The following is a 26335-nucleotide window of genomic DNA, read 5'->3' as shown; positions in this document are numbered from 1 at the left end:
AGTCTGGGGCCGGGCTGAGGCAGTGTGGGCCAAATTTTATATACCCCCTCCCCCCTACCCTACCGTGAAACAGATATTTGGATGGACATAACATACATTGCTATGAAATATACAGGAGAATACAGCACCATCTCCTGTGATATAGACTATCCTCAATGTCTTCATTCGGAGGTAGGACCGTCTTGACACCTTCTTTCAGCCGCATCTCATCTCTGCAAAGTTTTGCAGAAAATGTTTTAGATTCCTCACTTTACTATCACCCTTACATAACAGACCTCCCCTTCCCCCGTAGTGCTCATAAGTATAATGCTCTCTGTATAATTATAATATATAGTGGCCCCCTCTGTATTATTATTATTATTATTATTATTATTATAATGACCACCTCTGTAGTATTATAGTAATAATTATGGCCCCCTTCAGCTCCTCCAGCATACAGTCCCGTGTAAGATACATCACTCCCCCTGTCTTCAGTCCTTCTTGCAAACAGTCCCATGGAAAATACATCACTCCCCCTGCCTTCCGCTCCTCCAGCATACAGTCCCATGTAAGATACATCACTGCCCTGCCTTCAGCCCCTTCAGCATACAGTCCCATGTAAAATACATCACTCTCCCTTCAGCTCCTCCAGCATATAGTCCCATGTAAGATACAACCCCCAGAGGATGCCATCTGCCCATCTCTGCTGTCCATATACCAGTCCTACCAGTATTACCACTTCACATACCCCCTGGTCACCCCACACCTAACAGTCTGAGTCACTTGTCTCCCTGAGTGTTAGGTGGGGTGACCAGGCGGGCAGGTGGTATATCAACACTGTGACACTGACTGTCACTCAGTGCTGATAGCCAAGCACCAGGCAGCGAAGTTCCATGAGAGCCAGACCAAGCAGGACCGTGGCAGTCAGGGTGCTGGTGAAGGATGACCAGAGAGACAGTACTGCCCAGAGGATGCCATCTGCCCATCTCTGCTGTCCATATACCAGGGTAGGCCTGGTATATGGACAGCAGAGATGGGCAGATGGCATCCCAGAGAGGCATACTGTCTCAGTGTCCCTGGTCATCCTTCACCAGCACTCTGACTGCAGTGCCATGGTGTCATGTGCTTGGCAGCCTTGTCCTGGCTCTCATGGCACTGACTGGCACAGTGGCACTTCACTCATATTATCATATATTACCCCTAACGCCTACCTGCCCTCAGCCCATGCCAACACAGTACACTAGTCATTACTGACCTAATTACACACTCAGGATGGGACTTTGGGACTCTGGGACAGTGACACTGACTGTCACTCCCTCTGTCTCAGGGTCGCTTGAATCACTGTCTCTAGGCTGGACTACAGTCTACTACTGATTCAGCGACAGTGCGGCAGCCATCTTCTGCTTCTTCTTGCTCCGGCTCCTGGCTGTGCACTGTCTTTCCCGCCTGGAAGGTGGGCAGAGCCTATCAGGAACTGCCGTGCGTGCCCCGCCTCGCCTCCTCACTCTGCTCTGCAGCCGGGCGCTGTGTGAAAAAAAAAAAAACACAGCGTCGGCGATTTAACTTGTGCCAGCCCAGCGGACAGCGCCCCCCCCTGCAGTGTGGCGCCCGGGGCAATGGCCCCCCTAGCCCCCCCACGCTACGCCCCTGGGTGGGGTGGTGGGTGTCAGACTATCACTGATCTGAGGTATGACATGTCTGGAGGATAGGTCATCAATATCTATAAAGTGAGTTAAAGGGTTCACTAGTGAGCACCAAGACCCTATCACTTAAGGCTTTTGGGTGGTGCGAAGGTTGCCAAGTGACCCCATAAATGTTCATTATTTTTTTTTTACTTGTTCCTGCTCAATATATTGTTTTCAGAGTTGCCACTTTTAGTGCTGGAAGCCCTCCAATAATAACATGTGCAGCTGCAGGAACGTCTAGAATAAATGTCCAGCATTGTTTAAGCCGAATCTATAAAAATAATACAGTATTTTGGTATCAGGTAAAAGTGTAGTGGACCATTTAGACTTTTTCTTTCTTGTTATCCCTCTGGCTCTTTCTACATTAGATTACATGGTATGTGGACATCCTGGGGACGAGGATAAGAAGTGCAGACTTTAGCACATTACCTGGAAGTACTCCTTGTTTTGCTGGGCCCATAGTAAACAGGGGCGGATTGGCCGTAGATCTTACAGGAAAATCTCCTGGTGGGCCACCTGGGCCCTCCTCATTGTCAGTCAGTGGAAGTTTTCGGGAATGTATTTTGTGCTGCTGGCAGTATTTTGTGATGGACTGTGGTATTTGGCTCTGTTGGGGTGGTATAATGAGCCACAATATGGTATTTCTCACCCTGCCTTCCATCAATTTGAACCCCACTACAAGACCACTTTTAGTAATCTTTTAGTAATCTTTCCAGGGCCACTTTAAGTTACTAGCCTGCCACTGATAAATATGCATAGTAGACTACGTACAATGGTATACAGTAAAAGAAGAACATAGGGGTCATTTCTCAAATCACAATTTTTGTTTTGTGACAGAAAAAAGTTGCTGATGCCTGCTTGCAACATTTGGTGCATATTTTTGCAACATTTGGTGAGCCTCACCATTTTTAGAAGTGGAGCGAAAAGTAAGCCAGGATTTCAGACTAGAACACCTATAAGTCTTATTGCTGATATGCGACTTTTTAAAAATTTTCCAAAAAATTCTCATCTCCACACTAGGCACCCACCTGGTGTACTTTTACAGACATAGGTGTACACCACATTGCACATTATTACTGTGAACCAGTTATTAAATTTGGCGCACCCTCACAAAGCCGCTGACACCAAAACCATTGCAAATGATAAATTCAGCCCATAAATTTTTAAAAAATTGCATTTTTTTTATACATTGTGAACCTATGGATGACATGGTACCTTTAGCATATCTGTATCTGGATGTATATGTTAACTGGAAGTCATAAATGTGATGTGAACAGAGTCTTAAAGGGGTTGTTCAGTATTTTTATATTGATGACCTCTACCCAGAATAGACATCAACATTTGATTGCTGGGGTCCGACACCCAACATCCTCAATGATCAGCTGTTCCAAAGTATCTCCAGGGCTGAGACTACAGAGATCTGTCTATTGGCTGGTGGAGAGAGTTGGTTGCTGCTCCCATTGAAGTGAATGAGGATAGGCCATCAACATAAAAATACCGGACAACCCCTTTAATCAGTGCCTTAATATTGCTGCAGGCAACAGAGAGCTTCTGTTCACATTTGTGCTACCCTCTTTCCATCAGAGGTTCCTGTATTTTCACTGTCAAGAATACTGGAATCCCAAGAGAATCAAGACAAACCCTATAATAAGTCAATAGGAGAAGTCAGGATTTATTAAGATTCATCCAAAACTGATGTCATATTTGTCATAGGACGATTGAGAACAGAAGTTATGTTGCTACTGTGAGCAGAGCCTTATAAATTGTGAAGATCACGAAAAGTTAATAGAGCAACCCGTGAGCAAAGTGCAATTGTTCAGCTAGAACAAACTTAGTAGCAGCAAAGTTTACCAATATATAACTTTTTAAGTACATAAAGAACCTTTAAAACATCATCTAGTTTAGTTATATATCCCCTATGATATTCATATGTGAGTATATAACAGCATTAATGTTACCTACATTGGAATTTGTAATGGTGTCTACATAGTTACATAGTTCAGCTGAAAAAAAAAACATAAGTCCATCCCGTTCAACCATAGGATGGGTGGGGATGGGAATTTTAGGAAATAGGAGTGAGAACCAAACGTCTACACATTTTCATAAGCATTAATGCTATTTAGTTTTAAAAAATCAGCTAAGCCTTTTTTTTAAACCGTCAGCTGTTCCTTCCATGACCTGAGGTAGACTAGTCTACAGATTTGCAGTTCTTACAGTTGCAGTGTCCCACAGTGGCAGACAAGAATGGAAGGAGTGGTAGTGACAATGATGGTGGCAGTAGTACTCACAGTTCATGGTGGCAATCTTCCCTCCGGCACTTCCTGGGCCATGCACAATGAATGGAGGGTGCACCCTTTCTTCCCTCAGGGCAATCCCTGACCTTCTGGGGCTCCTGCCTGATGATAGTTGAGCTGCCTTTGATTGTGGATATTTGGCATGGTGTGAGGCAGGAGGGCAGGATGAAGGCCAGCGAATGGTAGAAACAATGGCCAGGCCCAGTGTAGATGGAATAACTTCCTCTTTACTAAATAGATAATGGGAGTAGTAGTTCATACAGCAGCAAAAGACACAGTTCTGAGGTATGTTACATATAATGATTCTCCCAATAGTTGTATATAAGTGGTAGCAGGGATAGTAGTGATCCACCATGAGTCTCACTCTTAGTTCACATTGCAACTTTTCCAAATAACCAGAGGCATGCAGTTCTATTCTCATTAAAGGGGTTGTCTCACTTCAGTAAGTGGCATTTATCATGTAGAGAAAGTTAATACAAGGCACTTACTAATGTATTGTTATTATCCATATTGCTTCCTTTGCTGGCTGGATTCATTTTTCTATCACATTATTCACTGCTCGTTTCCATGGTTACAGACCACCCTGTAGTAGTCCATCAGTGGTGGTCGTGCTTGCACACTATAGGAAAAAGCGTCAGCTTCTCTGGTGGCCGGGACCATGGGAGCGCACATAGGCCAGTGCTTTTTCCTACATTGTGCAAGCACAACTGATGTATTGCAGGGTGGTCTGTAATCATGGAAACTAGCAGTGTATAATGAGATAGAAAAATGAATCCAGCCATAAAAGGAAGCAATATGGATAATAACAATATATTAGTAAGTGGCTTGTATTAACTTTTTCTTCATGATAAATGGCACTTACCGAAGTGAGACAACCCCTGTAACACTTTCTGCAATTCCTGGGCTGAGGGGTGCAGATCTTATATCTGGATGGCCAGTGCAGATCTTATATCTGGATGGCCAGTCCATCTCAAAATGTATTAGGTGCCGTAGGCAATTAAACCTTTCCACAAGCAGTAAAGTCTTAATGACATAAACATGTGGTACCATACGGTCTGAATCCAGTACAGACTTGATGGTTCTAAACTTTCTGTGGAAGAAGACCGTGGCAGGATCAAGTGGGTGGAGCCTAACTACAAACATACCGGAGGCTATAACCGGAGAACGGAGCGGCGCCCGGGGATAACAATAAGTGCAGCCGGATCCCTGGGCGCCGCTCTACACTTCTGTATAGTCAGTTTAGAGGCTTTCTTCTGGTGAAAGGTCCTCTTTAAGGACCAGGCAATTTTTTGCAAAACTGACCAGTGTCACTTTAAGTGGTGATAACTTTAAAACGCTTTGATTTACCCAGGCCATTCTGAGATAGATTTTTCATCACATATTGTACTTCATGACACTGGCAAAATGAAGTAAAAAGAAAAATGTTTATTTATAAAAAAAATACCAAATTTACCAAAAATTTTAAAAAGATTGCAAATTTCCAAGTTTCAATTTCTCTACTTCTATAATACATAGTAATAGCTCCAAAAAAAAGTTATTACTTTACATTCTCCATATGTCTACTTCATGTTTGGATCATTTTGGGAATGATATTTTATTTTTTGGGGATGTTACAAGGCTTAGAAGTTTAGAATCAAATCTTGAAATTTTTCTTAAATTTTCAAAAACCCAATTTTTAGGGACCAGTTCAGGTCTGAAGTCACTTTGCGAGGCTTACATAATAGAAACCACCCAAAAATTGGAAACTACATTCTAGAAACTACACCCCTCAAGGTATTCAAAACTGATTTTACAAACGTCGTTAACCCTTTAGGTGTTCCACAAGAATTAATGGAAAATAGAGATACAATTTCAAAATTTCACTTTTTTGGCAGTTTTGCTGGACTGTTTTTTTTTACACCATGTCCCATTTGAAGCCCCCCTGATGCACCACTAGAGTAGAAACTCCATAAAAGTGACCCCATCTAAGAAACTACACCCCTCAAGGTATTCAAAACAGATTTTACAAACGTTGTTAACCCTTTAGGTGTTCCACAAGAATTAATGGAAAATAGAGATACAATTTCAAAATTTCACTTTTTTGGCAGATTTTCCATTTTAATAATTTTTTTCCAGTTACAAAGCAAGGGTTAACAGCCAAACCAAACTCAATATTTATGGTCCTGATTCTGTAGCTTACAGAAACACCCCATATGTGGTCATAAACCGCTGTACGGGCACACGGCAGGGCGCAGAAGGAAAGGAATGCCATACGGTTTTTGGAAGGCAGGTTTTGCTGGACTGTTTTTTTTTACACCATGTCCCATTTGAAGCCTCTTGGCCCTGATGCACCCCTAGAGTAGAAACTCCATAAAAGTGACCCCATCTAAGAAACTACACCCCTCAAGGTATTCAAAACTGATTTTACACACTTTGTTAACCCTTTAGGTGTTCCACAAGAATTAATGGAAAATAGAGATACGATTTCAAAATTTCACTTTTTTGGCAGGTTTTCCATTTTAATAATTTGTTTCCAGTTACAAAGCAAGGGTTTACAGCCAAACCAAACTCAATATTTATGGCCCTGATTCTGTAGTTTACAGAAACATCCCATATGTGGTCGTAAACCGCTGTACGGGCACACGGCATGGCGCAGAAGGAAAGGAATGCCATACGGTTTTTGGAAGGCAGGTTTTGCTGGACTGTTTTTTTTTACACCATGTCCCATTTGAAGCCCCCCTGATGCACCCCTAGAGTAGAAACTCCATAAAAGTGACCCCACCTAAGAAACTACACCCCTCAAGGTATTCAAAACTGATTTTACAAACGTCGTTAACCCTTTAGGTGTGCCACAAGAATTATTGGCAAATAGAGATGAAATTTCAGAATTTACATTTTTTGCCAAATTTTCCATTTTAATAAATTTTTTCTAGTAACAAACCAAGGGTTAACAGCCAAACAAAACTCAATATTTATGGCCCTGATTCTGTAGTTTACAGAAACACCCCATATGTGGTCGTAAACTGCTGTACGGGCACACGGCAGGGCGCAGAAGGAAAGGAATGCCATACGGTTTTTGGAAGGCAGATTTTGCTGGACTGGTTTTTTGACACCATGTCCCATTTGAAGCCCCCCTGATGCACCCCTAGAGTAGAAACTCCAAAAAAGTGACCACATTTTAGAAACTACAGGATAGGGTGGCAGTATTGTTGGTACTAGTTTATGGTACATATGATTTTTGGTTTCTCTATATTACACTTTTTGTGAGGCAAGGTAACAAGAAATAGCTGTTTTGGCACCGTTTTTAATTTTTTGTTATTTACAACATTCATCTGACAGGTTAGATCATGTGGTATTTTTATAGACCAGGTTGTCACGGATGCAGCGATACCTAATATGTATACTTTTTTTTTATTTATGTAAGTTTTACACAATGATTTCTTTTTTGAAACAAAAAAAAATCATGTTTTAGTGTTTCCATAGTCTGAGAGCCATAATTTTTTCAGTTTTTTCAGTTTTTGGGCAATTACCTTGGGTAGGGTATGATTTTTGTGGGATGAGATGACGGTTTTATTGGCACTATTTTGGGGTGCGTGTGACTTCTTGATCGCTTGCTATTACACTTTTTGAGATGTAAGGTGACAAAAAATGGCTTTTTTTACACCGTTTTTATTTTTAGTTTTTTACGGTATTCATCTTAGGGGTTAAGTTGTGTGATATTTTTATAGAGCAAGTTATTATGGATGCTGCGATACCTAATATGTATACTTTTTTTTTATTTATGTAAGTTTTTCACAATGATTTCATTTTTGAAACAAAAAAAAATCATGTTTTAGTGTCTCCATATTCTGAGAGCCATAGTTTTTCAGTTTTTGGGCGATTATCTTAGGTAGGGTCTCATTTTTTGCAGGATGAGATGACGGTTTGATTGGCAATATTTTGGGGTGCATATGACTTTTTGATCGCTTGCTATTACACTTTTTGTGATGTAAGGTGACAAAAAATGGTTTATTTAGCACAGTTTTTATTTTTTATTTTTTACAGTGTTCATCTGAGGGATTAGGTCATGTGATATTTTTATAGAGCCGGTCGATACAGACGTGGCGATACCTAATATGTATACTTTTTTTATTTATGTAAGTTTTACACAATAACAGCTTTTTTAAAACAAAAACAATGATGTTTTAGTGTCTCCATATTCTGAGCCATATTTTTTTTTTTTTTGGGCGATTGTCTCGGGTAGGGGCTCATTTTTTGAGGGATGAGGTGACGGTTAGATGACAAAAAAAGGTTTATTTAGCACAGTTTTTATTTTTTATTTTTTTCGGTGTTCATCTGAGGGGTTAGGTCATGTGATATGTTTATAGAGCCGGTCGATACGGACGCGGCTATATTAATATGTATACTTTTTTTTTCCCCCTATTTCTTACCAATTTTTTTTTTACTTTATTTGGGGAAAATTAAGTTTTTGTTTATTTTTACTTGAAACTTTAAATTTTTTGGGGGAAAAACTTTTTTTTTCACTTTATTTTTTGTCCCACTTTGGGACTTGAACTTTTGGGGATCTAATCCCTTTACAATGCATTCCAATACTTCTGTATTGGAATGCATTGGCTATATGAGTAATACAGTGAGTATTACTCATACAGCTTCCGGCCTGTGAGATCCAGGGGGCTGGATCTCACAGGCTCGTCACCGGAAAGCAGCGCGATGCCTTCCTTAGGCATAGCGTTGCCTTCTATGCCATCGGGTCCCCCCTACAGCCGCATGGGGACCTGATGGCACCGCTCGCCGCCGCAACCGCTGGTAAAAGCCACTGGGGGGGGGGGGGTCACACGGGACCCCCAGCACATTTAGCCAAGGTGCCTGCTCAATGATACCGGTACGTCATGTGTCCTTAAGTACCAAGACAACATGGCATTCCGGTACGTCATGTGTCCTGAAGAGGTTAAACAAGTAACCTTTAGCAGTGATCTACTGGGTCAATGAATGATAAAGAAGTCTTGACACCAGAGACAGTGAACTTTTCCAACTATAAACGGAGGCAGCTTCCCTTTTCTTTGGATGGACTTTAACATGGAATAGCTTTTCATCATATTTTTGGACTGGCCTTTTATACATTTAGGCTGCTTTCACACTAGCGGATCCGTCATGGATCTGAAAAAAACGCTTAATTTACCATAATACAACCGCATGCATCCGTTATGAACGGATCCGGTTGTATTATGTCTTATATAGCCATGACGGATCCGTCATAAACACCATTGAAAGTCAATGGGGGACGGATACGTTTTCTATTGTGTCAGAGAAAACGGACACACAGTGTCCTGACACTACATTGCGGACACAAAAACGCGGCTTGCAGCGTTATTCTGTCCGCGATGGGAGCACAACCAAACGAAATGCATTTTAGTGCATTCTGTTTCGTTCAGTTCAGTTTTGTCCCCATTGACAATGAATGGGGACAAAACTGAAGCATTTTCATCCGCTATTGAAATCCTTTGATGGATCTGAATAGCGGAAAGGAAAACAGATGCCTCTTCTCAGGACTAAATAAATTTAATTATTTTAATCTTTCCTCATAACATAGAACCACCATGCTTTATCAGTTTAGTTGCTCTTGTTTTCATTTTATTCCAGCTCCAGGACATCCTTTCTATTGACTGGTGCCCAGACCTGCACTGCATATTTCAGATAAGGCCACACCAATGCTTTGTAAAATAATTATATTACATCCCTGTCCCGCGAGTCCATGATTATGATTTTTTTCTCTGCAGAAATGAAATGTTAAGAATGCTACTGTTGATATACCATATTCTGGTAGGTGTACATATTTTGGAATTAGACCTATTATTAATTGGGAATCATCACATTTTTTGACAATGTTATATCCAAAAGATTTCATATACTAATTCTACACCTGGCCACAGATTGGGCCGGTGTGGAATCTAGGGTGCTGGGTGATAGGGGCACTAACAAGCTCACCTGCATTGTCTAGGGATCTTTAAATACAGGGAAATGGCAGAAAAAGCTTCTTACACCTCACATGTGGCCTATACCATCCTAATGGTATCTGAACATGATCTAAAATTATTAACCCATTCTTATTAAGAAAACTTTTTGGGATCACTTAGTATAAACAACCCATTTATTGTCTTTATCCTCTAAAAGTAATACAGCATAGAAACAGCAAACATTTGATGTTGCACAAGGCCTATATCTCCATAGACATTGCACTGTCAGCAAAAAGGCATGTAAGAACCCATCCCAAAAGTTACATCAATATCCTTTTATTCTTTCCTTGCCTATTTCTACTGTTGTCTATAACGCTAATGCATCTCCTAAATCCCCTCTACATTGTCCATAGCAATTACATTGGTTCATATTCATAGGCCAATATCTAGAGATGAGCGAATTTCTTGAAATTCGTTTCATCTCAGATTCACCAAATTTTAAAAAAAAGTTTTTTTGGGTCGGAACTGATTCTGCCCAAATCAAATATGCACCAACTGCCTTAAAAATTGGTACATAACACTCTAAGGTCTCTTAGATCTATATCTGATGGTATCATGTAGACTTAGTGTTCTTTTCCTTTTGGAAGGAAAGCTGGTTTGCACCTGTATTTGGGTTTCTGGGAAAGACATTCAAATTAGCTTTCATTCCATAAAGAAAAGAAACACTAAGCATTTCTGATCCAAGCAGATAAAAGATATACTAATTTGCATTTAGAAATGCAGAAATGCAAAGCACCATTGACTGGACTACAATACTCCTCATGCATAGTAGATGGTCTCCCTAATGAGAAAGAGCACCCTCAAGAGCACCCGAAGGCCACTCAGCTAAAACAGGCAATTTTCCCTTGGCACACTCAGTGCTATTATATTTTTGGGAGAAGAACTGGCTTGCATGTCTCAGTTGGATTCATCTGAAATTAATCAAGAAGTTTGGGCCAAATTCTGACTAGGTAAAATAGATTTGCTTGTTTCTACCAATAACACAATTCAATGGCGACGTGTTACGACAACTGTCGGTCAAAATTGAACTGTGCAGCTCGACAACAAAAAAGGGAGGGACAATTCAACGCATTCTGCTAAGACATGTCTCCAGTGGGGAAACCTATGATGAAATCTGGAAGCTGTAATTGCAACCTATAGTTTCTTTGCAGTCATATTACATAATATGTCTACTGTAAATGAAGCTTAGAGATCAATATATTGTAGTTTGCACTTGGAGTCAAAATAAATATTTGGAATCATATATCAAGATAAAGATTGGTCCATCTGGATCTGTGAGATTTATTAGAGAACTTAGAAGAATATTGATACCTGTTTTACCAGGCTATAATACACAAAGCTGAAATTCACTAACTGCATTCATGGCAATTTTTTTATATCTAAAAATATATATATATTCTTTTAAAATCAGTGAGGCTGAGGAGCCCCTGCGGACAGACTTTCAATAAGTGAAGGATCCTGGGGAAAGTAGAGAGTCGTGAAGTAATACGTTTGAAGTTATATCCACTGTTTTTGATAAATATCTTTTTCTCCACTTCAGACAGTTGCACTGGCTTCAAATGAATGTATTTCTGTGTTAACAAGTAATGTTGCTTGATGTCTGGAGTCTGTCTACCTCTATAGACCATTTTTTCCCAATGTAGTCATTAAGTGGTCTCAATTGGGATGCCTAAATAAGCAATTAAATATTTTGGGTAGAAACATTTTTGTAAATGCATGAAAATTCATCTACCACTCATTATTATATAGTTATGTCCTTTAAAGGTATACAGTAGGTTCATACTAGTAGCTGAAAAGGTACAAATGAATCCATTGAGCTTTTTGGCTACTAGAAGTTATGATAGAATACAACAGACACATTGGGGTGAAGACTGGCGCTTTCTGTCCCTGTCTTGATATCCCCTGTGATCCCACCTACTCCTGCCTTTCTCTGCAGTGGCTGTGTGTGTTCATACATATCTGTTTTCCAATCACTATCCTGATGGGAGTAGGGTGGTGGGAAGTGGTGGGAGAGAGCTCTGCTCATGAATACATCAGACTCTGTCCAGCATATTCTTTAAGCACTCCTAGTAGCCAAGTGACATGGACTTGTAGCTGTAATATGCTTTCTTACTTGGGGCAGCATATTAAACTGACAGATCCTCTTTAAATGTTTTGCTGGCGCTACACAATGATCTTGGCCTTGACATTTGTCGTGCGACCAGAGATTGCTGTGCAGCAGTGCAGCCATTGAACCAAAAAGAGTCGCAGTGGGACACAAAGGTGGCACAACTGCCACCCTAGAATCTCAAAACATCAGTGTTGGATCTTTTTAGCAATTCTGGGGCTGTGGTAACTTGCAAGTCATGCATGGTCATGTGAGTCACAGCCAATATCACCAAGTAGCCCCGGACTTCGAAAAAACACATTTCCTTAAAGTGGTTGTCCGGGTTCAGATCTGAACCCGGACATACCCATAATTTCACCCAGACAGCCCGCCTGATGTTAGCATCGGAGCATGAAAAGCAGGATCGCGCAGGGCAAGGGCTCTTTTATTTACAATAACACACTGCCAGGTGAAGGCTTCTACCCAGCATTGTGTTTGTTGACGTCACCGGCTCTGAAAGGCCGGCTTTAGTGCTGCCCTAGCAGTTTTACAGGCTAGGGCAGCGCTAAAGCCCGCCCATCAGTGCTGGTGACGTCACGGGGCTCACTTCTGGGCAGAAGCCTCCACCTGGCAGCCCTAAGGGGAGCCCGCTTCATCACCGGAACTCCAGAAAATGCCTTTGCCCTGCGTGATTAAGCGCATGACAAAATAGAGAATCGGAGCATGAACTGCTCCGATGCTCAAGTCAGGGGGGCTGCCTGGGTGAAAATGGGGATATGTCCGGGTTCAGCTCTGAACCCGGACAACCCCTTTAATAGGAAATTCATAGTTAATATTTGAGAATCTCCAGTTCAGGACTCTATGAGTCAGAGTAAGAAGTGACTTAAAAGAGCTTTTCTAGCTCTAAAGACTTGGTCCTCAACCTATGATATACTGTAAGAAGGTGCAGTACAGTATATGATGGTAGACTTGCGGGTAATTTAGTAAAGTATTTCTGTAATGTATCTGAGTAAGAGGTTGTAGGGTCAGAAACCCTGCTCTGGAGGACCCAGTATGTCTACACTGCCTGCTGATTTCAAATAAAACTGTGTAATACTACATTTGTGCTGGAAATGTAACCTTTTGTGACAGATTCCCCTGTATATTTAAGGGGTTATACAAGACGTACGAAGACCTCAGAGAGTGGCCAACCCATGGGGGTGTTCATACTTACTGGTCCCTACCACTGGTTTCCGGCTTCATTGCTACCTGACCATCTCTGCAGCTCCGCGATGCTCTGGCATCAAAATCCTGTTGACAAGCACCACGTGACAATCACTGGCCGCAGTGGTGACCTGTCACCCATGTGGCACTTTAATGGATCACGTGACACATGGGTGACAGGTCACCGTTGCATCCAGTGATTGTCATGTGGTGACTGTCAACAGGATGTTGATGCCAGAGCATGGTGGAGCTACATAGATGGCAGGGGAGAAATAGAGCCAGAATTTAACAGCGGGAGCCAGTTAAGTATGAACTCCACCATGGGACGGCCAATCTCTGAGGTCTTTTTAAGTCTTGGATAACCCATTTAGAGGGCATAGGTCAGCAAATTTGTACCTCTGAAACTGGCTGACCTGTTACATGTGCGCTTGGCAGCTGAAGGCATCTGTGTTCGTCCTATGTTCATATGTACCCGCATTGCTGAGAAAAAAGAAGTTTAATATATGCAAATGAGTCTCTAGGAGCAATGGGGGGGGTGCCATTAAACATTGAGGCTCTGCTCTCTCTGCAACTGGAATGCCCTCTCCAGTTTGATTGACAGGGAAACAGGTCAGCCAGTTTCATAGGTACAAATCTGCTGACAGATGCTCTTTAAGGCTGGATGATCCCAGCAGTAGGATAACCTGTGGTCCTTTCAACAAAACAGAGGACAAATTTTAAATCAGTCAAATCCTGCATAATTCTGCATAAGACTGGTCTGAATAAATTGAAAATCTTGCTGTATCAATATTGAATTATATAGTAAAAATATTACACGGTTGATCACTGTTCAGAGTGGGGGACGGGCGGTGTTTTGTGCGCATGGGTCTTTAGGGATTCTATTCCTGACAATGAGATGTATCAGCCAGAAGACCGGATATGGACTTCAAAGAATTAATTTCTAGTCTTTTCTAAGCTCAATAGACCGTCCTATTTGCTCTTTGATACAATGCAGCTCACTGTCTCATGGTCATGAATATAGTTGTTGAATGCATGCTTCAAGATACATTTTGCATTAATGCCATTGTTTCCATGTGTCATAATAATGTAGATAATACTTCAGTAAATGATAGGACTGCAGTGAAGGACATAGAAATTTTTCTTAAAGATGAAGGAAGGAAGTCACATTAGGTTCTAAGAATTTCACTGAGGCCAAAGGGAGCACAGGAAAACCAATGTAAACTTCCCCCTATTAACAGAGCATTGAGAGGGAAGAAGGAAGACAATGGGATCTCGGAGGGGAAGGGCGAGGGCAGGAGTTTAACATCGTGGAATGAGAACACAGCTTGTTTTCACCTATGCCAATAGCTATATAAACAAGTAAGTCAACGACTGACATTACAAGTGCCTTTAAATCTGGAGATGATCCAATTCCAGGACAAATGAGGCATAATGAGTAGAATTTATCAATGTTGTCTGTTTCTAGGAGGTAGAGTACTGACAGCTTTATCAGAATAAGTACAATAGTACCTTTTAACAGATGATAGCTTGTGCATGGATAAACCAAGAATGAGGAAAGCAGGACAAGATCTTATCAAAGGATACATTCATGTACAATAACAGGTGGTTTCACCAGCCATAATAGGCAGAGAAGAGCCAGAAAAAGATGACACATTTAAACCAGTCAACCTTTTCAAGCAATCACTGAAGGAATTGATACAAATCTGTCTTAATGCCCTTTTGGAGACTTCTTCTAATACACCAGCTTTCTACAGTGGCACTGCAGCAGGGCCTCTAACAGTTGTTATGGTAGTGCTCCGTGCCCACCGCAATCCTGCTATATGAGGCGGGCACAGGCACCTGTTCTTAGGGATCAGGCAGCCAGGACCCACTTTTCCACGCACTAGTGGTGAAGCGATATGTGCTCTTTTCCCTTCTTTCTATTATTACATGTACTGCAGGCACCACCAGCCACAATTTTCCTCTGGTACCTATCTGCCCCCTTTTTCATACTCCTTCTTCGCCTACCTGACTTCACGCGCGAAATACTGCGGTTTTAAATAACCTTGTACCATGTTCATTTTTTGTATGCCTGATGAAAAGAGCAATTCGTCCTTGAAAAGTGTAGCATTAATAAAGGAACCTATTTTATATACCTACCCAATTTGGAAATCCGTTAATGAGGGGAGTGCCGTGATACAGGTCCTGTTTTTCTTCCTTCGATTGACACACGGCCAGCGGTTACCCGCAGCTACCCTTGGACACCGCTCGCTGTGCGGTATAGAAATACAGCCCACTCATCCAACTGTTGTGGTTTACACAACACTGAAAGTTTAGCGCATTACAAACCTGGTGAGACAGCTCATGAGACACTTCTATAATGATAATGAATGAGGAACATGTTCTATGTATTATATGAAGCAGTTTCATAAGTACATATATGCATATATCTTCATAGCATTTGCTAACTTCTTAATTTAATAGATTTCACACTACACACATTCCATTCATGTCTATTTCCCTATGAGCATAGGAGGTATACTGTGCAGTATGTATGACTAATGAATCTCACCCCTGTAGTGACACGGGTCAAGGTCTGAACAGTAGCTGACGTGAAATTCCTTTTGATAAGTGTGTGTGTGTGTACTGAAGCATTGATAACAGAACAAAGATAAACTTGTGTGGTGCATCTGTGATTGGTGTAGATTGAGTAGTCTTCAGAGGATGACTGAAGGTTCACGTGGAAAAGAGGAAGACTTATATCATAAATATTTAATGTCAGTTTCTTATCTTACTGGCCCAGGTTACAGATTCATTGATAGTCTGGTAAGACAGGATGTTTCTTTTGGGTATTCAGGAAGTTTTTTTTTTTTTTTATGCTCTTTTTCATGTTTCTCATTGCTTTTTCTGATGGGATGGACATTAAGAAAAAAGTTTTCACGTCTACCAAATTCATATGTCTTCCAATCTAGAGGAGGCACCAAGTGATGGTAACATTGAGGGTATGGCCACACGGTCATGTTTCCTGGTGTAGATTTGGAAGTCAAAATCAGGAGTGAACTAAAAAAGAGAAGAAGTTGTATGTCTTTTATACTTTCTCTATTTTTATGATCCAGTCCTGATTTTGGCCTTCAACACTGCATTAGCAAAACTTAGCCATGTTTCACCATACTCTTAAAGGTCCCCCCAAATGAAAGTCTAGGTTGTGTCTTGGTTTGATTACCAGAATGGCTGACTTCATGCTGCCTAAGACATGAAGCTCCTTAATAGAGCCATTTATTTCCAATTTTACAGTTGATGGCTGATCATGTCGTAGCTACAGGAATATGAGTCTGAAAGTTTTCAGTCCTTACATACACTTGTACTTTCTACCTATTATCTCACATTCCCCATTCCACAGTAGCAAGTTAACTTAATGTGATTTTCCTACATTGTAATCCTTTCGGTTTATTTAAGTCTTGCATATGGTATTTTGCAGCAGAATATTGTCTGTGGCATCAGATAATGTCCTCAGAAAATCTAAAATTGTCTTAAACAGTTCTGGCATTTCCAGATGAAATTAAAAAAGTGCTGTGGGTTGTTGTTTGTATATTTTATTATTTTTATTTTACATATATCGCTAACTCACCACCAGCATTCTAGCACTGTATTTTGTTATACATTTTGAACCTTTTCATTATGGGAATCTGGTCATGTGACCTCAAGTCTGACCAGCAGTCCAGAGCTTGATCTAATGTGTAAAAAGGAACTTGGTCTCTCCCACATGGCTGACTTTATCTGAACTACAGGACGACATAAACACAAATCAAATCCCTACTTGCAGCTCTCAGGCCCTTCCCCACCCTCCATTTAACTCTGTATATCCCTGTATTAAAGATAAAATGTCTCCCCTATTTAACCGAGCATGAGTGCAGATATATAGTAGGTCAGTCTATACAGTGATTAGCTGCAGTTATATTAACCTTCTGACGTGCACACATCCTGTACTATCTGTGTGTGCTGACTCTCCAGTGTAGTTCTATGAGATGTAGCTTTACACTGGTCTCCTTGCCTCCTGCATATAAGAGCTGACAGGCAAAAGAGAGATGACAGAGCAGAGAGGACAGACAAGCTCAAGCTGCATCGCATAGTGAAACATGGAGACCCTGCAGTTTAAGGGGACAGCAGCTCTGTGTCACTAATCAGTCATGGCTGCCATTAAACAGATTAGTGCAGTGTGGCGAGACTCTGTCCCTTCTGTCTCTGCAAAGCCAAGCATGATAGGAATAGTATAATTAATTCGGAAAACCATATCTGAGGGCAGTGTTTAAACTACATGTGCTGTACGGACCTTCTAGCGTCCCAGGGGCATCTGACATTCAAAGCCTCTATTTCAGTGTCTATGCTCTTCACCCTAAACACTACCATAAGGTTTAGTTATTACTATTTTTATATTATATTACTAATCTTTATTACCACAGCCCATGGGATGTAGTTATTGCCCTGCTTCTTCATCCCATGGCCGCTTCAAACCCACGTGACATTACCATGTCATGTGACCCTGTGACGTCACAAGGTCCTTGCAGCACATGAAGTTTAGACACAACCTATTTCTGAGGGAAAGAGGTCAACAGATCAATATGGCAGACAACCCACAAACGGTACAGCAAATAAAACAGGTATACATAAGGCATAAACAGCAGCCTATATCTTATTCTATAATAATGGCCTATCCTGCACTATATAGGTAAAGAAAGCTGCTTTAACCTCTTACGGACAGAGGGCGTACAGGTACGCCCTTATGTCCGAGTCCTTAAGGACACAGGGCGTACATGTACGCCCTGTGTATTTCCAATCACCTCCCGCCATGCGGCTGTGATCGGAACAGAGTGCCTGCTGAAATCATTCAGCAGGCACTCTGTGACAATGCCGAGGGGGGTCCTGTGACCCCCCGTATCGGCAATCACAGCAAACCGCAGGTCAATTCAGACCTGCGGTTTGCTGCGTTTCTGGGTCATTCGGGTCTCCGGTGACCCGATAACCCGGAATTGGATGGTGATCGGTGGTGTGATAATACACCACCAATCACCATCCTTAGATCCTGAGAGGTGGCGGTGACATCACCTCTCAGGATCGCATCCTATTGGCTGGACGGGCGGGCCGGGGTTAACTTCCCCCAGCTCTGCTCTCCTCCTCCACACTGCTTCCGTGGAGCCAGGAGAGAGAAGCCCGTCCGTCCATCTCTGAGCCCAGCACCCCCACGTGGGCCACCATAGTGCCATCTGGCACTCGAAAGTTATTAGGGACAGGTTTAGGGAAAGGTTAGATTAGGCAGGGAGACTGAGGGATAGTTTTTTTTTTGTGCTTCACCCTGATCAGGTGTCTAGGGTCCACAGCACACTCAGCTGTGTGACCCTAGACCCCCCAGGGGTGCTGCAGCTTGCCCCCCTGTGCCCCCCGTCCCCCCTCACACACACACACACACACACATTTTTTGTGGCCGGCACTCTTAGCGTCCGGCCAAATTTTTTTCAAATTTTCGGGGCTTTCATTTTTTTTAATTTTTTTTAATTTATTTTTTCTGTTAGGCTTAGGGTGGGTTAGGGTAGGGTATAAGTGAACGTGAACTCCTGTCCCCTTACATGCACACTAAATAAAGTTTTACACACACACACACGCACACACACACTCCCCTTTGACCCGCCAGACGTTCTCGGCCGAGGAGGCATACGCCCTGCTTGTCTCTGACTCCGAGAGCCCCAGCATCAAGTGACGATGATGAGCCCCCAAGGCAGCGGAGCCAGGGGACCCCCATGCCAGGGACCCTGTGGCCCACACTAGTATGAGCAGCCCTGGGGCTCGTACTAGTTTTATGTCCCACCAGATAAGTCCATCTGTGCCCCCTACCGGTGAACTTGTCTGGTGTACCCTAGAGGATTTTGAGCCTTTGATTCCTGACTTTGTTGGCCAACCAGGAATCCAGATTCCCACAGTGGGCTTCACTGTATATGACTTCTTTAGTTGTTTTTTTCAGTGACCACTTTGTGAATCTGATGGTGGAGCAAACCAACGTGTTCGCCCAACAGTTCATTGCTCAACACCCGGGCTACTTTTTGGCTAGGTCCGGTGGCTGGACTCCGGTCAGTGCAGCCGAGATGAGGACGTTTTGGGGCCTCGTGCTGCACATGGGCCTAGTCAAAAAACCCAGTGTCAGGCAGTACTGGAGTGGGGACGTCCTCTACCAGACTCCACTCTACTGTATGACCATGACACTTTCCCATTTTGAGGCCATTCGGAAATGCCTGCATTATGCAGTTAATGCAGCATGTCCCCCCCAGGTGATTCTGCCTATGACTGCCTGTACAAAATCAGGCCGGACATCGATCACTTCAGGGCCAAATTTTTGGAGGCCTATGTACCTGGAAGGGAGGTCGCTGTTGATGAGTCTCTCATTGGATTCAAAGGGAGACTCAATTTCTGCCAGTATATTCCCTCTAAGCGGGCAAGGTATGGCGTGAAGTTGTACAAACTTTGTGAGAGTTCCTCAGGGTACACTTGCAAGTTCTGTGTGTACGAGGGGCGAGATTGTTAGCGGGAAACTTGTGTGGGACCTTATGCACCCACTGCTAGATAAGGGTTACCACCTGTACGTGGATAACTTTTATACTAGTATCCCCTTGTTCCAGTCCCTCGCCGCCAGATCCACGTCCGCTTGAGGAACCGTGCAGAAAAATCAACGCGGCCTCCCTACCCACCCCCTCCAGGTACCTATCCCCAGGGGTGAAACCCGTGCCATTACCAGTGGAAACCTGTTGCTGGTCAGATATAAGGACAAGAGGCATGTCTTTGTACTGTCCACAATTCACGGTAACGGCATTACCCCTGTCACTGTGCGAGGTACCGCGGCAACGGTCCTCAAGCCCAATTGTATCGTGGACTACAATCGGTATATGGGAGGAGTTGATCTCTCTGATCAAGTCCTTAAGCCATATAACGCCATGCGCAAAACCCGGGCATGGTACAAAAATGTTGCAGTCTACTTGGTACAGGTTGCTTTGTACAACTCTTTTGTGCTGTCCCGGTGCGCTGGCAACACAGGGAAATTCCTGCAGTTCTATGAGGCAGTCCTCAAGGACCTGATATTTTCTGACCGAGAAAGAGCAGGCCGGAGTACCTCGGAAACTGGAGGCGCCCGGATCGTGCAAAAAAAGTGCAGAGTGTGTTACAGGAGGGGGATACGGAAGGACAACACCACTCAGTGTGGCATGTGCCCCGATCATCCAGGCCTCTGCATTAACGGTTGCTTCAGGGAGTACCACACTTCCATGGAGTACTAAATTTATAATCCCCTTCCCCAATTTTAATTCTATTTGGCCACAGACAATCGCCCAGAAAAAATAAAACTATGGCTCTCAGACTTTGGAGGCACTAAAACAAAATATATATTTTTTTAAATGATATTATTTTGTAAAACTAAAATAAATTTAAAAAAAGTATACATATTAGGTATCGCCGCGTACATAAGAACCTGAACTATAAAAATACCACATGACCTAACCCCTCAGATGAACACAGTAAAAAAAAAAAAAAAAAAATGATTCTCAGACTATGGAGATACTAAAATGTTTTGTTTTGTTTAAAAAAGGATATTATAGTGTAAAATCTAAATATATTTTAAAAAAAGTAGACATATTAGGTATTGCCGGGTCCGTAAGAATCTGCTCTAACCCCTCAGATGAACACATGACATAACCCCTCAGATGAACACAGTCAAAAAAATAAAATAAAAACGGTGTGAAAAAGCCATTTTTTTTGTCACCTTACATCACAAAAAGTGTAATAGCAAGCGATCAAAAAGTCTTATGCACCCCAAAATAGTGCCAATAAAACCTTCCTCTCATCCCAAAAAAATTTGCCCCTACCTAAGACAATCGGCCAAAAACTAAAAAAAAAATGACTCTTCTCAGACTATGGAGATACTAAAATGTTATTTTTTTTGTTTAAAAAAGGATATTCTACTGTAAAACCTAAATAAATTTTAAAAAAAGTAGACATATTAGGTATTTCCACGTTCGTAAGAATCTGCTCTATAAAAATAGCACATGACCTAACCCCTCAAATGAACATAGTCCAAAAAATAAAATAAAACGGTGCCAAAACAGCTATTTTTTGCCAAATTTTCAATTTTAATCATTTTTTTCCGTTAACAAAGCATTATTGCCCTGATTCTGTAGTTTACAGAAACACCCCATATGTGGTCGTAAAATGCTGTATGGACAAACGGCAGGGCGCACAAGGAAAGGAGTGCCATATGGTTTTGGAAGGCAGATTTTGCTGGACTGGCTTTTTGACACCATGTCCCATTTAAAGCCCCCCTGATGCACCCCCTGGAGTAGAAACTCCATAAAAGTGACCCCATCTAAGAAACTACACCCCTCAAGGTATTCAAAACTGATTTTACAAACTTTGTTAACCCTTTAGGTGTTCCACAAGAGTTATTGGCAAATGGAGATGAAATTTCAGAATTTCAATTTTTGGGCAAATTTCCCATTTTAATCCATTTTTTCCAGTAACAAAGCAATGGTTAACATCCAAATAAAACTCAATATTTATTGCCCTGATTCTGTAGTTTATAGAAACACCCCATATGTGGTCGTAAACTACTGTACGGGCACACAGCAGGGTGCAAAAGGAAAGGAACACCATATGGTTTCTGGAAGGCAGATTTTGCTGGACTGGTTTATTTACACCATGTCCCATTTGAAGCCCCCCTGATGCACCCCTAGAGTAGAAACTTCAGATAAAATGTGACCCCATTTTGGAAACTACACCCCTCAAGGTATTTAAAACTGATTTTACAAACTTTGTTAACCCTTTAGGTGTTCCACAAGAGTTATTGGCAAATGGAGATGAAATTTCCGAATTAAAATTTTTTGTAACCTTGCCTCACAAAAATTTTATATAGAGCAACCAAAAATCATGTGTACCCTAAAACTATTCCCAACAAAACTGCCACCTTATCCCATAGTTTCCAAAATGGGGTAACTTTTTTGGAGTTTCTACTCTAGAGGTGCATCAGGGGGGCTTCAAATGGGACATGGTGTAAATAAACCAGTTCAGCAAAATCTGCCTTCCAGAAACCATATGGTGTTCCTTTCCTTCTGCGCCCTGCCGTGTGGCCATACAGCAGTTTTTGACCACAGATGGGGTGTTTCTGTAAACTACAGAATCAGGGTAATAAATATTGAGTTTTGTTTGGCTGTTAACCCTTGCTTTGTTACTGGAAAAAATTGACAATCTGAAATGTCATCTCCATTTGCCAATAACTCTTGTGGAACACTTAAAGGGTTAACAAAGTTTGTAAAATCAGTTTTGAATACCTTGAGGGGTGTAGTTTCTAAAATAGGGTCATTTTTGGGTGGTTTCTATTATGTAAGTCTCACAAAGTGACTTCAGACTTGAACTTGTCCTTAAAAAGTGGGTTTTGGAAAATTTCTGAAAAAATTCTAGATTTGCTTCTAAACTTCTAAGCTTGTAATGTTCCCAAAAAATAAAATGGCATTCCCAAAATGATCCAAACATGAAGTAGACATATGGGGAATGTACATTTATAACTATTTTTGGAGGTATTACGATGTATTATAGAAGTAGAGAAATTGAAACTTGGAAATTTGCTAATTTTTCAATTTTTTTTGTAAATTTAGTATTTTTTATAAATAAAAAAGATTTTTTTTTTTACTCCATTTTACCAGTGTCATGAAGTACAATATGTGATGAAAAAAAATCTCAGAATGGCCTGGATAAGTAAAAGCGTTTTAAAGTTATTCACATATAAAATGACACTGGTCAGATTTGCAAAAAATGGCCTGCTCCTTAAGGTGAAAATGAGCCCGGTCCTTAAGGGGTTAAAGACATTAGAAAGATAACCTAAGCCACAAATTATATAAAGACAGATGCTTGGCTTCATTTAAACAGCCTTTCCCCAAAAATAAAATGTAAAAAAAATCTGTAATGTAAGTATTCCTATATATTCCTTGTACGTATGTGGAGTGACATTCATGCTATGTCTCCAAAATTGGAACCACCACCTAGTGGGAGAATGGGAGTCCTTTGCCCCAATTCTATTAGTTGAAGTGACAGCAGCATCTAAGTGGAGCATTAATGGAAAGTTTTATTGTCGCTACATGCAGTCTGAATGTGAATGGAAAGCTTCCTCAGCTGTTTCCATATCTCTTAATGGCTGTAAATGGAGAAAGCATTGAACATGCAAACCCATTTCTCCATCCACCTGGATGATCAGAGGACCCCCTTCTCCCAATAGGTGGGAGTGCCAAAAGTGAGTCCCTCACTTAAAGGGGTTGTCCGGGTTCAGAGCTGAACCCGGACATACCTCCATTTTCACCCTGGCAGCCCCCCTGACAGGAGCATTGGAGCATTTGGAGATCCAGTGACGTCCCGGGACTCTCCATGGGGCTACCAGGAAGCCCGATGACGTCACCCGCACTGATGGGCGGGATTTAGCGATGCCTTAGCCAGTAAAAACGGCTAGAGCAGCGCTAAAGCCCACCCATCAGAGCCGATGACATTACCGAACACACTGCTGGGCGGAGGTTTCCGCCCGGCAGTGTGTTATTGTAAATAAAAGATTGCTTGCCCTAAATCGCGCAGGGCAAGGGAGCGCATCGTAGCATCAGATGCTCCGATGCTAGCCTCAAGGGGCTGCCTGGGTGAAAATAAGGGTATGTTCGGGTTCAGCTCTGAACCCGGACAACCCCTTTAACAGACATTTATAGCTTTCTCTGTGTTTATTTCTTGGATTCCCATGTGCAGTATTAGGAGGATGGGGGTCCTTAAAAATATCCAAGCAGGGGTTGAATGGAGAGGTTGCCATATATGTGCAGAGTGGTCACTTTCAAGATACTGTTGTATCCAAATGGAGTGCTACTGGAAAGCTCCATTCAGTCTCTTTATCCAGTCAGAGACTGAATGGAGATCTTGCTCATATGTTTCCATAAATCCCAAAACCTTAAATAGAGAAAGCCACAAACCTGTGTGGTCACTTCTCCATTCAGTCTCCTTCTGGATAGTGAAGGGTCTTTGTTCTTCTGATAGGGAGTCCCAGAAGTGGGTCCTCAACCTACCAGAAATGTATGGCATGACCTGGGTTCTTATAATGATAATACATATTATATAATACACATATTAATAAGGATAATACATATTTCTATGATATTCTGGCCTATAAGTCCATAGTGGCAGCCATAAAAGTTGGTCACCAAGCATTTCCTATTCATGTACCGCAGGAGAACAATGTTACTCATAAATGAACAGAATTTAAAAGTCATAAGAACAAGCCAGAGGCTGCAATTTCTACATAATTCATCGATTTCTGGGTTAATGCTCTTACAGAGGTGGTTGCACTGAAATGCACCTTCCCTTTAGTAATAAACAGATAAAAGAAAAAAAGACATTTCCAATATTGGTGGAAATTAGAAATCCATATAATTCAATGTTGTTTACAGAATTTGCATAAGAATAGGTTAACAGTTCAGTTATGTGCAGCTTTATCCTCTTCAATTCACGGATTCTGAAAAATCTCTGAATACAGCATATTTGAATTTCATGCTTGGATTTCATCTATGACTGTGGAGGCTGGGGCTTACTTAAAAGCTAAGGGAACATCTAACACATGGCTTCTCATGTGGAAACCTTCTAAAAGCATGGGGTTGTAACAAAGGGCATAGTCTATTTAAACTCAACTTTTACCACTGTACACGATGGCGTATGTGTTTTCCGTTTTCCTAATGCTCTTTATGTATATTCAGTGGAATGCTGTGCTTGTTTGTCATAAGATATTTTAGGAAACCTCTATAATGCCAGCTTTGTCCAAGTTTCTCAACAAGTCAAGGGGTCATTTTAGCAAAGGGTACATTTCTCCAGACTATAATTTTTTCTCAGCCATAAGAAGTGAAGAAATATTTTTTTATTCTTTTTTCTTCTGAAAATAAATTATACCTAAACATGAAATCTACTTTTTTTGTTCCTTATACTTATGTCAAACCATTGAGAATAAATACGTCTTGCTGCTTGTATAAATAAAATTAAAAAACACTCTTGACAAAACTGATACAATGTGGGAAATTTACAAATCAAAACTTGCCAGAATCCTGTCAAAAAATGGGCATAAATATGGTACCTTAACACAACATCTATCAAGTCTATTTGACCCCTTTTTCACCTGGTCCGTCATGGGGGTATGGTATAGATGGAGAGGGAAATGCCTAGTGGGAAAGGGAACATGGCTTAAGATGTGGCAGTATACTCCAAAAGTGTGCCTTCATTTTGAGGTTGTATAACATACAGTTAAAGGGATATTACGGTGTTTATTTATTAATTTTTTTACTTATTTGTTTATATAATAAAAAAATCATAAAATTTTCTAATATACACATATGTAAAATTCTGCATATTTATACCTTTCTTATATCAAACAGTTGACCCCTATAAGCATTAGAATGGTATAACCCATGTACCAGTACTATGTAATACATCCATGGCCTAACTGAAACATGGCACCAGTCATATGATATTCTTTACACCCTGACATTCAGTGCAGTGTTACATGATGTAAATGTCCTGGGTCAGCATGCAGGACACATTCGTGTGATAAGTAAATCGGACTAGTGGTGGAATTATGATTTTTATTGTGGTTATTACAGTAACTATATCATTGTGTGCCTGTCTGTAATGATTTCTAAAATGGCTGCCTGTCTCTAAGTGATGTTGTCATGTTGGTAATAAAGCTTAGTTTGAAAAAAACAGCACACACAGAACTCTTCTACACAGACACGGACAGACATTATGAGATACTGCTGCAGGTATTAATACTGTATATACTGTACATGTTCTTCTCCTCAATACACTACTATTTACCTGTTAGATACCTGGTAAGTTAACTTAAAGCCAGGTCACATGATACATTTGAGGGTCACATGACTGACATCATGTTTAGTCCTATCTATTTTTCCTACAGATGCATTTTACAGGACTAAAATGGACTGTACCATTTTTTCTTTAGGGAGAGACAAATACACAGATATAATAAAGGTCTGAAAGCCAAATTTTTAATTGGTGTAA

General features: G+C 41.3%; 1 protein-coding gene across 1 annotated transcript in view; it reads left to right on the top strand.

Annotated features, from left to right (window-relative positions):
* CDC42EP1 (CDC42 effector protein 1) overlaps positions 1 to 26335 on the top strand; it is a 36881-nt gene that overhangs the window by 4218 nt on the left and 6328 nt on the right. The window lies entirely within an intron of this gene.

The sequence above is a fragment of the Bufo bufo genome, chromosome 9 (genome assembly GCF_905171765.1).
Source record: "Bufo bufo chromosome 9, aBufBuf1.1, whole genome shotgun sequence".
Classification (NCBI taxonomy): Eukaryota; Metazoa; Chordata; class Amphibia; order Anura; family Bufonidae; genus Bufo; species Bufo bufo.
This window is presented reverse-complemented; position numbering and strand designations above follow the sequence as displayed.